At 38.1% G+C, this 15,295-nt stretch overlaps 1 long non-coding RNA gene across 1 annotated transcript; it reads right to left on the reverse strand.

Annotated features, from left to right (window-relative positions):
- Nucleotides 1-408: 408 nt before the first annotated feature.
- LOC133794606 (uncharacterized) lies at nt 409-2,070 on the reverse strand. Its single transcript, XR_009875272.1, has 3 exons — nt 1,958-2,070; nt 1,105-1,141; nt 409-652 (listed from the first exon to the last, which is right to left on the reverse strand). It is a non-coding gene; the product is annotated as an uncharacterized LOC133794606 (long non-coding RNA).
- Nucleotides 2,071-15,295: the final 13,225 nt, after the last annotated feature.

Consider the following 15,295-nt stretch of genomic DNA (forward strand, 5'->3'; position numbering starts at 1 on the left):
GGAGGATATGTATTCCGTTAGACACTGCTATGAGGTGAGAGATTATGGATGAATCTCATACTACACCTTACTCTTTGCATCCAGGCACCACGAAGATGTATCAGAAAGTGAGATCCTTGTATTGGTGGTCAGGGATGAAGAGATGTAGTGGAATACGTGGCTAAGTGCTTGACATGTGTAACGACCTCCTTTCTTAACATACATATATAGTGTAAAACAAATTTTAACCTAAATACGACAATACTGAAATTCTGAATTTACAAAAACTTTATTAAACAATACATAAATAATGTTTATAACCTCAAACCACACAATACTCACAACTAAATAAAAACTTTATCTTACATACAAATCTTAATACTTTTATAAATCATTTTCGTGGCGTTACTACACCTTAACGTAGAAATGAAAATGTATCCAACTGATAAATTGAAAAGCTTTATGTAAATTACAAAGTTCATGAAATACTTTTAAAGCTTTAAGTAAATGATAAAGTTCACAAAATACTTTTAATGAAATATAATAAAACCAAGTTTCTTGTTTATTTATAAAATAGCATAGCAGAACTCCACTCCCTTCAGGTCAGCCCCATATGTACAGTCATGTTGGCTCCACGTATACTCATCAACGATTTATATTTGGGGCCTCTTACCTACAATACAAAACATTAACTGATGAGCTAAGGCTCAGTAAGCAGAATAACTACCTCATATGCATTAAAATAAACGTGCAACATGCTATGTATTCTCTTTCTTTCACTTTCCTTTCTTTTGGGCCCTAGAGGATGCTGCTGCCGGCATTACATAGGGAATCACATTCCCACCTGAACATAAACATGATAATAGGGAATTTCCCGCATAAACATTCATCATATAGGGACGTACATCTCCCTCCTTACATTTTTGGGACTTAGGTCTCCCAAGCAGCACCTCTACTTTAACGTTTTCAATAACTTGTCTGTGAACATTAAGCGTGCTTATGCATAATATAACATTCTTGAAAATAACTTATGCATAAGAACAATATGACAGATTAACATATAAAGCATATAAATGCACATAAGACACATAAAATACTTGTATTGTAGATGAGGATTCTACTTACCTTGCGTCTTGATAAAACAACCGAAATTGTTAGCTTCCTGGTAAAAACACAAACTATTAACTTACATAAAATCTACATTATGAAATGTTAGCTTAATATTGTTATTATCCCATTTTTCCTGTTTTAGTGCTTATTTTATGTCCAGGCGTATGGTCATACTATAATTGTCCATGGCAAGATCCTGGTCTAAAAGTCGTGGTCATGGTCATGGTCATATGGAAATGTCCAGGTCATAGTATCAATCCATAATAATAGGGAATAAGGTCATATAATAAAAGTCCAAATAGTCCAAAGTATGACCATAGCCTATATAAGTTTACTATTATGAGGATACATAAAAAAATAGTTCATATTTCAATTTTGGCATTTGTAAAATATGACGACATGGTAAAATAATCCATATATAAATTTTAGCATTTTAATGGCATAGTAAAGTAATCTATATAAATTTTGGAATTATAATGGCATGGTAACATAATCCATATAATAATTTGGCATTATAGTAAAATAATCTATATATAAATTTTTGGTATTATAACGGCATAGTAAAATAATCTACATATAACTTTTGGCATTATAACGTCGTACTAAAATAATCTATATATAAATTTTGGCATTATAACGGCATAGTAAAATAATCTATATATAAATTATAACGGCATAGTAAATTAATCTATATATAAATTTTTGCATTATAACGGCATAGTAAAATAATCTATATATAAATTTTGGCATTATAACGGCATAGTAAATTAATCTATATATAAATTTTTGCATTATAACGGCATAGTAAAATAATCTATACATATATAATAACTAAATAACTGAAAAGAAAGGCTCGGGAAGAGCTTACCTAAAAGGTTTTCGTAGGCTAGCGTTATGGACAGAACTTCGCCTAGATCTCCGAGGTTTAGAACTTTAGAAGGATGTTAAGAATATTTTTGGGTATAGTAAGAGAAAGGAAAATGAGGATTTTGTGATTTCAAGATGAGTTTTGGAAGGGCTATTTATAGGAAAAACTTGGGATACTATTCTAATAAAATATTAAAAATAATAAGCATAGTGGAATAATAACATATTCAAAATATCAAGCATAGTAATTTGCTTAAGTCATCAATGTGTAACTACTGCCTCAACATGTGGAACCCATGGGGTGGACCCCGCTGTGGGACCCATGTGGACCCTACTGTGGGACCCTTGCGGACCCCACTGTGGGACCCACTATGAATAGTACCAGGTGAATAGTAAAAAAAAATGAAAATTTCCCAATCTTCTTATATTACTTAGTCCAGCATTTTTGACTCACAAACTTTTCTGAAAAAGTTTATCTAACACCCAAAAATTAATTATTCCCACCTGTTGGTTACTTCAACAACTTAGAATTGTTAAAATCCCATAATAGAAAACAACTACACCCCCAACGGTCATGAACACTATTCACCAACGGTCATAAACGGCTAGTTTTTGCCCTATAAATACTTGTTCCTTCAACCATTTATTTGCACAACTTCTTCATCTCTTAACCTTCTAGATAAAATTCATCATCAAAACATGAATTTCTCTTTATTTTTCATAACTTTAGTGATTGTTTGCTTGTATTTAGCATCATTCTATGGGTATTATACTAATGAAATGCCCATGAATGTTATAGTTGCATATTCATTAGTTATTCTTCCACTTTACTTAATAGCTCTAACATTCGGTTAGCATTGTAATGCACTCAAAAATGAATAAAAATATCTTCTCTTATCTTTCATAATTGTTATAATTTGTAAAAAGAAAATGGGAGTTACAACATGTCAGCAGGGCAAGGCTGAGCATCAGAGATCGGCAGGGTTATTGTAACACCCTGGTTACTCCAAGCCCGTTAAGGTGAACTTTGAACCGTGAATTTAACTCACTCATCGAGTTCTTTGGTTAAAAACATGTTCCTAGGTGTTATTAATAGGTTAGGGTGGGAAACCAATCAAAAGGAAAGGATATATTTTCTTTAAAACATAAAACTGTTCATGGGCCCATAAAAACGTTTACAAGTTATTTACAATGCAAAATGGTCAATACAGTTTGAAATTTACAACATGTCGATCTAAGCGGAAAAATAGGGTAAACCCCCTAGTTCTCCCGAGAACTCCTTGGCCGTGGTGGTCAAGCGGCCGCATATGTACACAGCACCACCTAAGCTCTCCACTCAAGATTGGGTGAGCTTTTCTTTCCCTTTACCTGCACCACATAGCACCCATGAGCCAAAGCCCAGCAAGAAAACACAATAATGCAAGTATATAGTATCAAATGATGATCATGATAATCATACAGAGCTTATAACCTTGAACAGATGAGTGAATATCACTTTGTGGTTACATTAACCATGAAGGAGCTTATAGCTCTTTTTCAGATGAGTGATTTAACACTTGAGGTTCTGGTAAACCATAACGAGTGACTGACGAGCAAGTCACTAGCTTAAACCAATGAGTGATTGATGGGTAAGTCACTAACTTAAATAGATGAGAGATTGTTGGGTAAGTCGATAGCTTAAGAGATGAGTGAATGATGGGGTAAGTCACTATGGGGCTCGACACCCATAGCCATGTGACTAAACAGTCACTGGGGCTCACTGGCCCTGGCTCTAAATGACTAGCCTTTGGCTAGACAAGCGTTTATAGTATTCATCGAACTTGAGGTCGGTTCGACATTAATGCTCATTTGAGTCATTCAATGCAGATGTCGATTATATTTAATCTTTATTGGCTTGCATTAACATGCTAAGGGCGTTCTTGACTTATGAGTTAATCCCATGTGACCAGTGCTCAGTACCACTACCGAACTTGACTAATGAGTCACAACTTCATAGTTGATACTAACACCATTGCCAATTCTGACTATTCAGTCAGTGCCATACACAAGTGAGCAAGATTTGCTAAGCATTCAATATTCAACCCATGTCCACATATAAACATTCAACATGCCTCATGAATAACCATGAATGTCACATATCGGGTGCAGTTTTCTTACCTCTAATTCGAGCGAGAATTAACAAAAGAACAACCCTTGAGAACGATCTACCTTTTAGTTCCTTAGCGGTCACCTAGTCATAACCAAATATGGGACTCAATCAATAAAATGAATAAGAAAGGATCCCGAACCAAGTCCTAGCCTTCGGGATATCGAATCCCACTAATATGGGTAGTAAAAACGATCCTGAGGCCTAAGATTGAGTTCCCATGATCAAAACACTCATTTGGCCTAAAAAAACCCTCATGAGTCGTAGCCCCCAGCCAAGACAGTAGCATGCACCGCGGCGCACCATACCCAGTGTCGCGGCCTCCAGCACACACAAACTTTACCTTCTTCAGCATCGAGCTCGGGTCGCAGTGCCCAAGAACAGGGCCACGAGCCCACCTGGGAAACCTACCATAACTGCATTTTCACACATTTTAAACCTTCCAAAAATATACTTAAACATCTCCAAATCAAAAAATCAAAGTTCCCAAACATCCCAATGATCCAAAATCATCAAATCCCGAGGCTCAAACGAATCAAAAACTCAACAACACAAAAAATCCAAATCAAAGCTTAGAAACTCTAAAACTCAAAACTTAAAGCCTGGATTACATTCGATTGGGTTGTTTCTCATCAAATCCTTTTGTCAAGAAGCTTCTAATATTTCCTAGGGTCGCTATGCCTCATTCCTCGCTTGAGTCTGACTCCTAGAACTCAAGTTCTCTTCGAAATTGCCACAAATAGTCACAAAGGATAACGGGAGAGAGAAAAAGGTGTTTTTAACGTAAGGTTCTTTCTGACATACTACTTCAGGCTTAAGTAACCTCAAATAAATCCTAATTCTCGGGGTCCAATAACACCCCTGGGGACAAAATATTCAAAACTTCTAATTTCAATAACTTCCAATATATCATCAAATAAACATTCTCATTACCCAATATCCCAATAATTGACCCCGTTATGACAAAACCGCTAACTTGCAATCTAAGACCGTCTCAAGCTGAATAGCTCGAATATATCTACATAATGATGGGATCTCATCCATAAATCACAACATGCATCGAAATATACAAATATGCCCTCAATTGGCCAAATTACCAAAATGCCTTAATAATAAAATGTGGACCCACATGCATGCATTTAACATCATATTATAATATAATTCACATAAACATGAATATAATCATTTAATGACATAATAAAACAATCATGGCCCTCCCGACCTACTAATCCAGCCATTAAACTGCATTAGGGATTTTGGGGCATTACAATTATTGCGGCCTCTGGATATCCTAGAGTGGAAATGGGAGGACATCACAATGGATTTCATGGTGGGCTTATCCAGGACTGTTGGTCAGCATGACTCTATTTGGGTTATAGTTGATCGCTATACCAAGTCAGCTCACTTCCTGCCAGTGAGGACTACATATACAGTTGATCAGTATGCAGATCTCTATGTTAGAGAGATCGTGTGCCTCCATGGAGCACCGAGGTCGATTGTATCATATCGGGACCCCACTTTTACTTCCACGTTATGGGGAAGTTTATAGAAGGCCATGGGAACACAGTTGAAGTTCAGTACTGCCTATCATCCTCAAACAGATGGGCAATCTGAGAGGACGATCCAGATATTGGAAGACATGCTGCGAGCATGTGTGCTGGACTTTGGTGGATCTTGGAGTAAGTATCTACCTTTGATAGAGTTCTCCTACAACAACAGTTATCAGTCTACCATTGGAGTTGCACCTTATGAGATGTTGTATGGTAGGAAGTGCAGATCTCCCATTCATTGGGATGAGATAGGTGAAAGGAGATACTTGGGTCCTGAGGCTGTTCAGAGGACCAGTGAGGCCATTGAGAAGATTAGAGCTCGGATGCTCACTTCTCAGAGTAGACAGAAGAGCTATGCTGATCCCAAGCGCAGGAATGTGGAGTTCCAAGTGGGAGACTATGTCTTTCTTAGAGTCTCGCTATGGAAAAGGGTGAGAAGGTTTGGGAAGAAGGGCAAGCTGAGCCCTAGGTTTGTAGGTCCATTTGAGATCCTGGAAAGGATTGGTCAGGTGGCTTATAGGTTGGCCTTACCTCCAGCATTGTCAGCCGTGCATAACGTGTTTCATATTTCTGCTCCTTAGAGGTATGTATGTGATGTGACTCATGTTTTGAACTATGAAGATCTGGAGCTTGAGGCAGATCTCTCCTTTGAAGAGCAGTCAGTCCAAATACTTGACTGAAAGGAAAAGGTCCTCAGAAATAAGATGATACCATTGGTTAAGGTGTTGTGGAGGAACAACAAGGTCGAGGAAGCGACCTGGGAGCTGGATTCAAATATGTAGAGTCAGTATCCCGAGCTGTTCAGTTGAATTTCGAGGACAAAATTTCTGTAAGGAGGAGATAGTTGTAATGCCCTTAAATCCCTAATGCGGTTTAATGGCTGGATTAGTTGGCCAGGAGGGCCATAATTGTTTTATTATGCCACTAAATGATTATATGCATGTTTATGTGAATTATATTTTAATATGATGTTAAATGCATGCATGTGGGTCCACATTTGATTATAAGGGTATTTTAGTGATTTGGCCCGTTGAGAGCATAATTGTATATCTTGGTGCATGTTTGTGATTAATTGTTGAGGCCACATTATAATGTGGATTTGTTCGAGTGGTTCGGCTTGAGATGATCTTTGAATTTAAACTATCGTTTTGGTCATAACAGGTTTAAGCTCGGGGCTCAGGGTGAGTCTCGGGGTAATTTGGTAATTAGAGCATTGCCGGGAATTAAAGGGTAATGGGATATGAATTATTGGTATTTGAGGATATCGAGTATAACGGGAATTAGAGAGTGTTAATTATGATTAGCGGGTTTAGAGGATAAATGACATTTTTTCCCTTACTAGCCTTTATAGAGTTTTATTAACCTAGGGGTAATATGGGCATTTGGCAAGGGTTATATGGGATTCTAGTATACTGTAGAAAGAGCTGAAGGAAAAACAGAGCAAGCTTCCCTTCTCATGTTCATCACCTTTCTCCTTTCTCCTTTGGTGTTTTTGATCTCAATTTGAAGAACTAAGCTAGTGAATCAAAGTTTGGAGCTTAGGACTTTAGTTCATCCATTGAAGAGGACTTTAATCCAGCTTGAGGTAAGAATTCATCCATGAAACCTTAGTTATACTCTGTTTTTCTATTGGTTTTCAGTTGAGAAATTTAAAGTGTTTAGTTGAGAATTAATGGAAGTTTTTGAGGAAATTCACTTGGGTTTTGATGCTTGTATGGTGGGTAAGCTGTAGCAACAACTGGTGGCTTTGCTTGGTGATGTTGGGGGAGTTTTAATGAGGTTTTAGAATGAGTTCGAAGGAAAGAAAACATAGGTTTTGGTTGAGTTTTTGGTGGGGCCATGGCTCTATTCTAGAGCGTCGCGGCCCAAGATTATTGAAGCGGAAGGGTGGTGCTGGAGGGCCTGAGGGCCGCGGCGCTTGGGGAGGCGTACCGCGGCGCTTGGGGCAGTTGTTTGAGGTGGATGCCTCTTTTTTGGCTTAGAGCCGTGAGGCTTGGGGAGGCGAACCGTGGAGCTTGTGGGGTTTTGTAGCCTAATAAGTGTTTTGATCATGGGAACTCAAATCTTAGGCCTTGGGATCGTTCCTACTACCCGATTTAGTAGGGTTCGATGTCTCGGAGGCTAGGTCTTGGTTTAGGAACCTTTTATTATTCATTTTATTGATGGAATCCCATAATTGGTTATGACCAGGTAACTGCTACGGAGCTAAAAGACAGATCGTTCTTAAGGGTCGTTCTTTTATTAATTCTCGCTCAAACCAGAGGTAAGAAATCTCCACCCTATATGTGACATGCGTGCTTATTATCGAGGCATGTTGGTTGTTAAATGTGTACATAGATTGCATATTAAATGCTTGGAAAATCTTTCTTACTTGTGCATGGCACTGACTATTCAGAATCGGCAGTGGCCGCGTGTTACTGACCTAAGAGTCAGAAACGGCATAAGCATTATGAACGCAGACCTGATAAAAGATTAGATCTAATCGACATCAGCATTGAATGACTCATATGGGGTATTGATGCTGGACTGACCCTAATTTCGATGAAAATTATAAGTGCTTGACTAGTCTATGACTAGTTACTTAGAGCCAGGGCCATAGGCCTAGGTGACTGTTTGTCACATGGCTAAGGGAACAGAATCCCATAGTTGTGACTCTTTGGTCACTCGGTAGGTTTATGCTGGTGACTATTTCATCAGATACCTATCTCGTTTAAGCTAGTGAAATGATCATTTATTGGTAAAGGGAACAGAACCCACCTTAGTTACTTTGCAACTGTCACTCCTCTATTTTGGACTAAAAGTCCTGGATGATTATTATGATCATCGTTTGATATTATATTCATGCAGTATTGAGTTTTCTTGCTGGGCTTTGGCTCATGGGTGCTATGTGGTGCAGGTAAAGGGAAAGAAAAGCTCACCCAGCCTTGAGTGGATAGCTTAGGTGGTGATGTGTACATATGCGGCCGCTTGACCACCACAGCCAAGGAGTTCTCAGGGGAACTAGGGGGTTTACCCTATTTTTGCTGCTTAGATCGGCGGGTTGTAATTTCAAAATGTAATGACCATTTTGCATTGTAAATAACTTGTAAACATTTTTTTTATGGGCCCATGAACAGTTTTATGTTTTATCCTTTCCTTTTGGATTGGTTTTCCACCTTAACCTATTTATAACACCTAGAAGCACGTTTTTAACCAAGAACTCGGTTAGCGAGTTAAATTTACAGTTCAAAGTTCACCGTAACTGTCTTAGGGTAACTAGGGCCTTACAATATTAATGGCCATTAACTCATTATCATACTATGTGATAAAAACCCGCTATAGTCCTCTTAACTATTATTTTAGAGGTAGGTTTAAACACAAATGTTGCCTACGATAACAATAAAAATCTCAAGATTTGCTATCTAAGTAACCATATTTCTTAAGTGACTAAAGACATAAGACATTAAAAAAAATACAAACACATAGCACATAAAATCTAACTTATTTTCCTTACCAAATTCGAGATATTGGAGACAAGTGAGGGATTGGAAACTCCTAAAACCAAACATTAAAATCCTTAAGTTTCCTAGAGAAAAGAAGATGAAGAGAAGATCTAAACCATTGGAATAAAGACTTACCGAAAACCTTAAGTTCAAAGAAATCAAGTTCCTAACCAAAAGCCATCATAACAAGTTAGGATTTGAATTAAAAGAAAAGAATAAGAAGAATAGAAGTAGACTAGACCTGAGGATTAAGAGTACCTTAAATGGCTAGAGCTTTGATCTATACCTCAAACACTGAAATCACACTATAGCTTAGTTCCCAAGTGTTTAGAAAAACTTAGATTTGAAAGCTTTAACCCCAAAACCCTAGTGTTTATCTCTAGAACAAAAATATCATCTTGGAGGCTCTGAGAAGTGTTTGAAAGATGATAAAAAAGGCTGAGTGAAGGGTCCTATTTTTATAGTTCAAGGAGTGAAACTAACTGCCATTAAAATGAATAAATAAATTAACAAAAGTAGCATTTTCCACTCAACAAATGCCCAAAAGTCTATCAAAATTGTTCAAGAACAAGTACAAGCTATTGAAGACTATTTCTAGCTTCAGATTCCACAAAATTTCTCAAATTGCTCATGGAGTCGATATATCGCCTGCTTTGTTTTCTCTAGGGTCTGTGGTTTCGTTCATGCAAAGTCAACGTGTTTTTTCGTATTAGCATAGGCGATATATCACCCCCTATAACTGTGATATATCAGCTTACACTTACATACTAAACCACGTTTTTACACGTTTTAAGCACACTTAAAGCTGTTTAAACCACTTTGACTGAGTAATACGAGATCCTAGGATATGAGGGAAGGTTCTAGACATCCTAGGCTTACCCTTGATTATTTTTAATCATTTAAAATCCTTAAATCCTTAATAGCATATAAATGTCACATTCTTAGTTATTCTATTTAAATCTTAGGTTATAATAAATAATATTTCCAAGGCCAACTACATTAATCTATTCTTATGATAAAATTAATATTTCTAAACTATAGAATAAATTTATAAAGTCCATAACTATCTCTACGAGTTTCCAAAATAATTTCCAACTTTGACCATTATCACGAAAATTAAAATACTACAGCATAAGATACTACTATCTAACTAAGTAAAATTCAGAGGCACTAGAATTCTACCCTACTTAAAAGAATTTCTTCCTCGAAATTTACTTACCATACAATTATGAATACCGTGCTAGGATGTCTTCCTCCAATTCCCACGTTGCCTCCTGTTCTGTGTTATTACTCCATAAGACCTTGACAATCTGAATAATCTTCGACCGTAATTCCTTCACCCCCTTCTCTAGGATACGAACTGGTCGTTCCTCATAACTTAGGTCTTTCTGGAGTGCTAACGTATCGTACCTAAGAACGTGGGACCAGTCTGACACATATCTACACAACATTAAGATGCGAAACACATTGTGGTTGTCTGCTAGAGATGGCCATATGGCTAACCTATATGCTATCAGTCCCACCTTCTCCAATATCTCAAAAGGACCTATGTACTGGGACTAAATTTGCCTTTCTTCCCGAACCGCTTCACTCTTTTCATTGAAGATATCCTTAAGAAGACTTTATCTTTGACCTTGAATTCCACATCTCGTCGTTTGACATCTGCATAACTCTTTTGTCGACTCTGAGCAACGAGCATACGTGTAATGCCCCAAAATCCCTAATGAGGTTTAATGGTCGGATTAGAAGGCCGGGAGGGCCATAATTGATTTATTATGCCATTAAATTATTATATGCATGATCATGTGAATTATATTATTATATGATGATAAATGCATGCATGTGGGTCCACTTTTCATTATAAGGGTATTTTGGTAATTTGGCCCATGGAGGGCATATAAGTATATTTTCATGTATATTGGTGAATTATGGATGAGGCCACATTATTATGTGGATATGTTCGAGTTATTCGGCTTGAGATGATCTTTGAATGCAAGTTAGCGGTTTGGTCATAATGGGGTTAATTTCGGGGTTTAGGGTGAGTCTCGGGGTAATTTGATGATTGGTACATTACCGGGAATTAAATGGGTAATGGGATATGATTTATTAGCATTTGAGAATATTGGGAATAACGAGAATTGGAGGACATTAATTATAATTAATGAGATAGATGGGAAAGGACAATTTTGCCCTTGCTAGCTTTGAAAAAAATTACTTAACCTAGGGGCATTTTGGTCATTTGACCTTAGGTTATATGTGAACTAGAAAGCTTTAGAAGGAAGCTTAGGCAGCAAAAGATAGAGCATGTTTCTCCTCTTCCTCCCGATCATTTGTCTTCTTCTTTTTCCTTTGAATTTTGAAGCTCCAATTGAGGATTCAAGCTAGGGAATCAAGCCTTGAGGGTTTAGGATTGTGTTCAGCTATTGAAGAGGGTTTAATCTTGAGCTTGAGGTAAGATTTTAGCCATGAAATATCTTGTTATGCTCTGTTTTTTAGATGATTTTCAGTTGGAATTTTTGGATTTTGATAGTTGAGAATTCAATGAAGATTTTGGGAAAGATTGATTGGGTTTTGATGCCTAAGACTTGTAGAATGGGTTTTTGGGTTCATTTGTGAGTTCGGTTGAGGTTTGGAATCAGCTTTTGAAGTTTGGAATTTTGAGAACTCGAAGGAGAAAAACCAGGGCTGAAACACCCTAGTTCTGGCGCTACAGCGCCTTGGGACGAATGCTACAGCGCTGTCCAGGGCTTGGCAGCTCTGCTTTTAGCACCATAGCGCCTGGGGGGTAGCGCTGTAGCGCTACCCTATTTTTCTAGGGCACTATTTTTGGTACATTTGATGGTTTTTGGCTTGGAGTTTCAATTCTTAAGGCTCGGGATCGAATATATTAACCATGTTAGTAGGATTCGAGGTCCCGGGAGTGAGGTTTAGATCATGAACCATTTATTATTGATTTCATTGATAGAATTCCATATTTGTTTATGACTAGGTGACCACTAAAGGATCAAAGGATTGATCATTCTCAATGGTCATTTTTAACTTGTTTCATGCTCGAACCAGAGGTAAGAAAACTGCACCTAGTATGTAACATGCATGGTTATTGATTAGGCATGTTGAGTGCTCTATATGTGGACATTTATTGCATTGTAAGTGCTTAGCAGTCTTACTTATCTATGAATGGTACTGACTTATTAGTCAAGTTTGATAGTATTACTGAGCACTGGTCATATGGAATTAACCTATGAGTCAGGAACAGTAGTAGCGTGTTTAACGCAAGCCGAAAAGATTAGATCTAATCGACATAAGCATTACCATCTTAAGTATGAAATGCTTGACCAACCTTAAGTTCGATGAAATCAAAAGTGCTTGTCTAGTCTAAAGGCTAGTTGCTTAGAGCTAGGGCCAAAAGGCCCAGGTGACTGCATCGTCACATGGCTAAGGGTGCGGAGCCCAAGTTCGTGACTCACTCATTAGTGACTTATCTGATTCAAGTTCGTGACTCCATAGTCACTTATCTGGTTTAAGTTCGTGACTCACTCATTAGTCACTTATCTGATTCAAGTTCGTGACTCCATAGCCACTTATCTGGTTTAAGTTCGTGACTTACTCATCAGTCACTTATCTGATTAGGGTTATAAGCCCCAGCATGATTACTAGAATCTTGATGTTATCTAATTAGGGCTATAAGCCCCATCATAATTATCAGAATCTTTGTTGATATTCACTTATCTGATTTGAGCTACCAGCCCCAATATGATTATCACAATCATCAATTGATATTGTATACATGCAGTAATGAGTTATCTTGCTTAGCCTTGGCTCATGGGTGCTATGTGGTGCAGGTAAAGGGAAAGAAAAGCTCACCCAGGCTTGAATGGAGAGCTTAGGTGGCGATGTGTACATATGCGGCTGCTTGACCACCACGGCCAAGGTGTTTCTCATAGGAACTAAGGGATAACTCTATATTTTGCTGCTTAAGTCGGCAGGTTATAATTTTTATACTATAACGATCATTTAGGATTGTAAATAACTTGTAAACGCTTTTATGGTCCCATGTACAGTTTAATGTCTTAAATAAAATATATCCATTCCTTTTAATAGAAAATTTTCACCCTGGCCTTTTAATAACACCTAGATGCACGTTTATAACCTACTAACTCATTTAGCGAGTTAAGCACTGTTTAAATTTCACAGTAACGGTCTTGGAGTAACTAGGGCATTACAATATGCTTTCTAATTAGCTCCACTGCGTCTTGAGCCTGTTTAACAGCCTCGAGTTCAAGTAGTTGTCTTTCTCCTACCTCGTCCCAATGTAATGATGACTGACATTTCCTTCCGTAAAGTAGCTCATAGGGCGCCATACTGATCGTTGCCTGGTAGTTATTATTGTAGGAGAATTCTATAAGTGACAAATACTTACTCCATGATCCTTCGAAGTCTAGTACACAAGAGCGCAACATATCTTCTAAAATCTGTATGGTACACTCGGACTGTTTGTCAGTCTAAGGATGAAATTTTGTATTGAGACCTAGCTTGATACCCATGGCTTGCTTCAAGTTTCCCCAAAATCTTGATGTGAACACCGAACCTCTGTTAGATGCTATGGTCTTAGGGATTTCATGTAGTCATACAATTTCTCGAACATAGATGTCTGCGTACTGGTCCGCAGTGTGCGTAGTCTTGAGAGGCAGGAAGTGAGCTGACTTTGTGATTCTATCCACCACAACCCAAGCCGAGTCGTGCCACTTGCTTGTCTGTAGTAGTCCTGTCATGGCTATGTCTTCCCACTTCCATTCTGAAATACTAAGCGGTTGTAATAAGCCAGTGGGTCGCTAATGTCCTGCCTTTACTTACTGGCATGTTAGGCATTTGGACACATACTCTGCTACATCTTTCTTCATTCCTAGCCACCAATATAGTGCCTTAAGGTCATGAGTCATCTTGGTGGACCCCGAGTGAACTGAGTACGGGGTAGTGTGTGCCTCCTCCAATATCTTCATTTTAATCCCATGGTCATTCCATAGTCTTGCCTTCTTTGACTGCATCTATACATAGTACCAGTGTGTCTTCATGCCTTTGCCCGATCCGTATATCCTCTAGTAAACTTGACTGGACGGAGAAGTTAGCAAGTTAACCTATGTCTGTTTCTATCCTGGCATTAATCAGCTCTTACTGCAGTGGCTTTTCAATTTCGAATAATGCTGTCAGACTTCAATAATTCTTCTGACTTAAAGCATCTGCAACGAAATTTTCCTTTCCTGGGTGGTATAGGATTTTGCATTCATAGTCCTTTACTAGTTCCAACCATTTGTGTTGCCTCATGTTGAGCTCCTTTTGTGTGAAGAAATATTTTAAGCTTTTGTGGTCCATATAATTCTCACACCATTCTCCATATAGATAGTGGCGCCAAATTTTTAGTGCAAACACCACCCCTGCCAACTCCATATCGTGTGTTGGATAGTGTTGCTCATATTCCTTCAAATGTCTTGAGGTGTAGGCTATCACCTTGTCATTTTGCATCAACACATAGCCCAACCCTTGCTTGGATGCATCACAGAATATTACAATCTTATCATTAGGTGTCGCTGCACAAAGCATTGGTGCTTAACACAATTTGTCTTTGAGCAACTAGAAGCTTTCTTGACATTTATCCATCCAGTTGAACTTATGTTGTTTATGGGTCAGGTTGGTAAGCAGAGTGGATATCTTAGGAAATCCTTCCACAAACCTTCGGTAATAGCCTGCTAGCCCGAGAAAACTTCTAATCTCTGATGCATTCTTAGGTCTTGGTCAATCCTTCACAGCCTCTACCTTAGTTAGGTCTATTGCGACTCCGTCCTTGGATACTATGTGCAAGAGGAACGTCCCTTATGATAGCCAAAATTCACATTTCTTGAACTTGGCATAAGGTTGGTGCTCCTTCAGTCACAACATGGTCAGTCTTAAGTGTTCCTCGTGCTCGACTTCTTCCTTGGAGTACACCAATATATCGTCAATGAATACCACAACAAATTTGTCTAGGTAATCCTTGAAGACCCGATTCATTAAGTCCATAAATGCGGCTGGAGCATTGGTACGACCTAAATACATAACTAGGAACTCCTAATGTTCGTACCGAGTCCTAAAGTTCATCTTTGGTATATCTTCTTCCTTTTCCTTGA

The sequence above is a fragment of the Humulus lupulus genome, chromosome 8 (genome assembly GCF_963169125.1).
Source record: "Humulus lupulus chromosome 8, drHumLupu1.1, whole genome shotgun sequence".
Taxonomy (NCBI): Eukaryota; Viridiplantae; Streptophyta; class Magnoliopsida; order Rosales; family Cannabaceae; genus Humulus; species Humulus lupulus.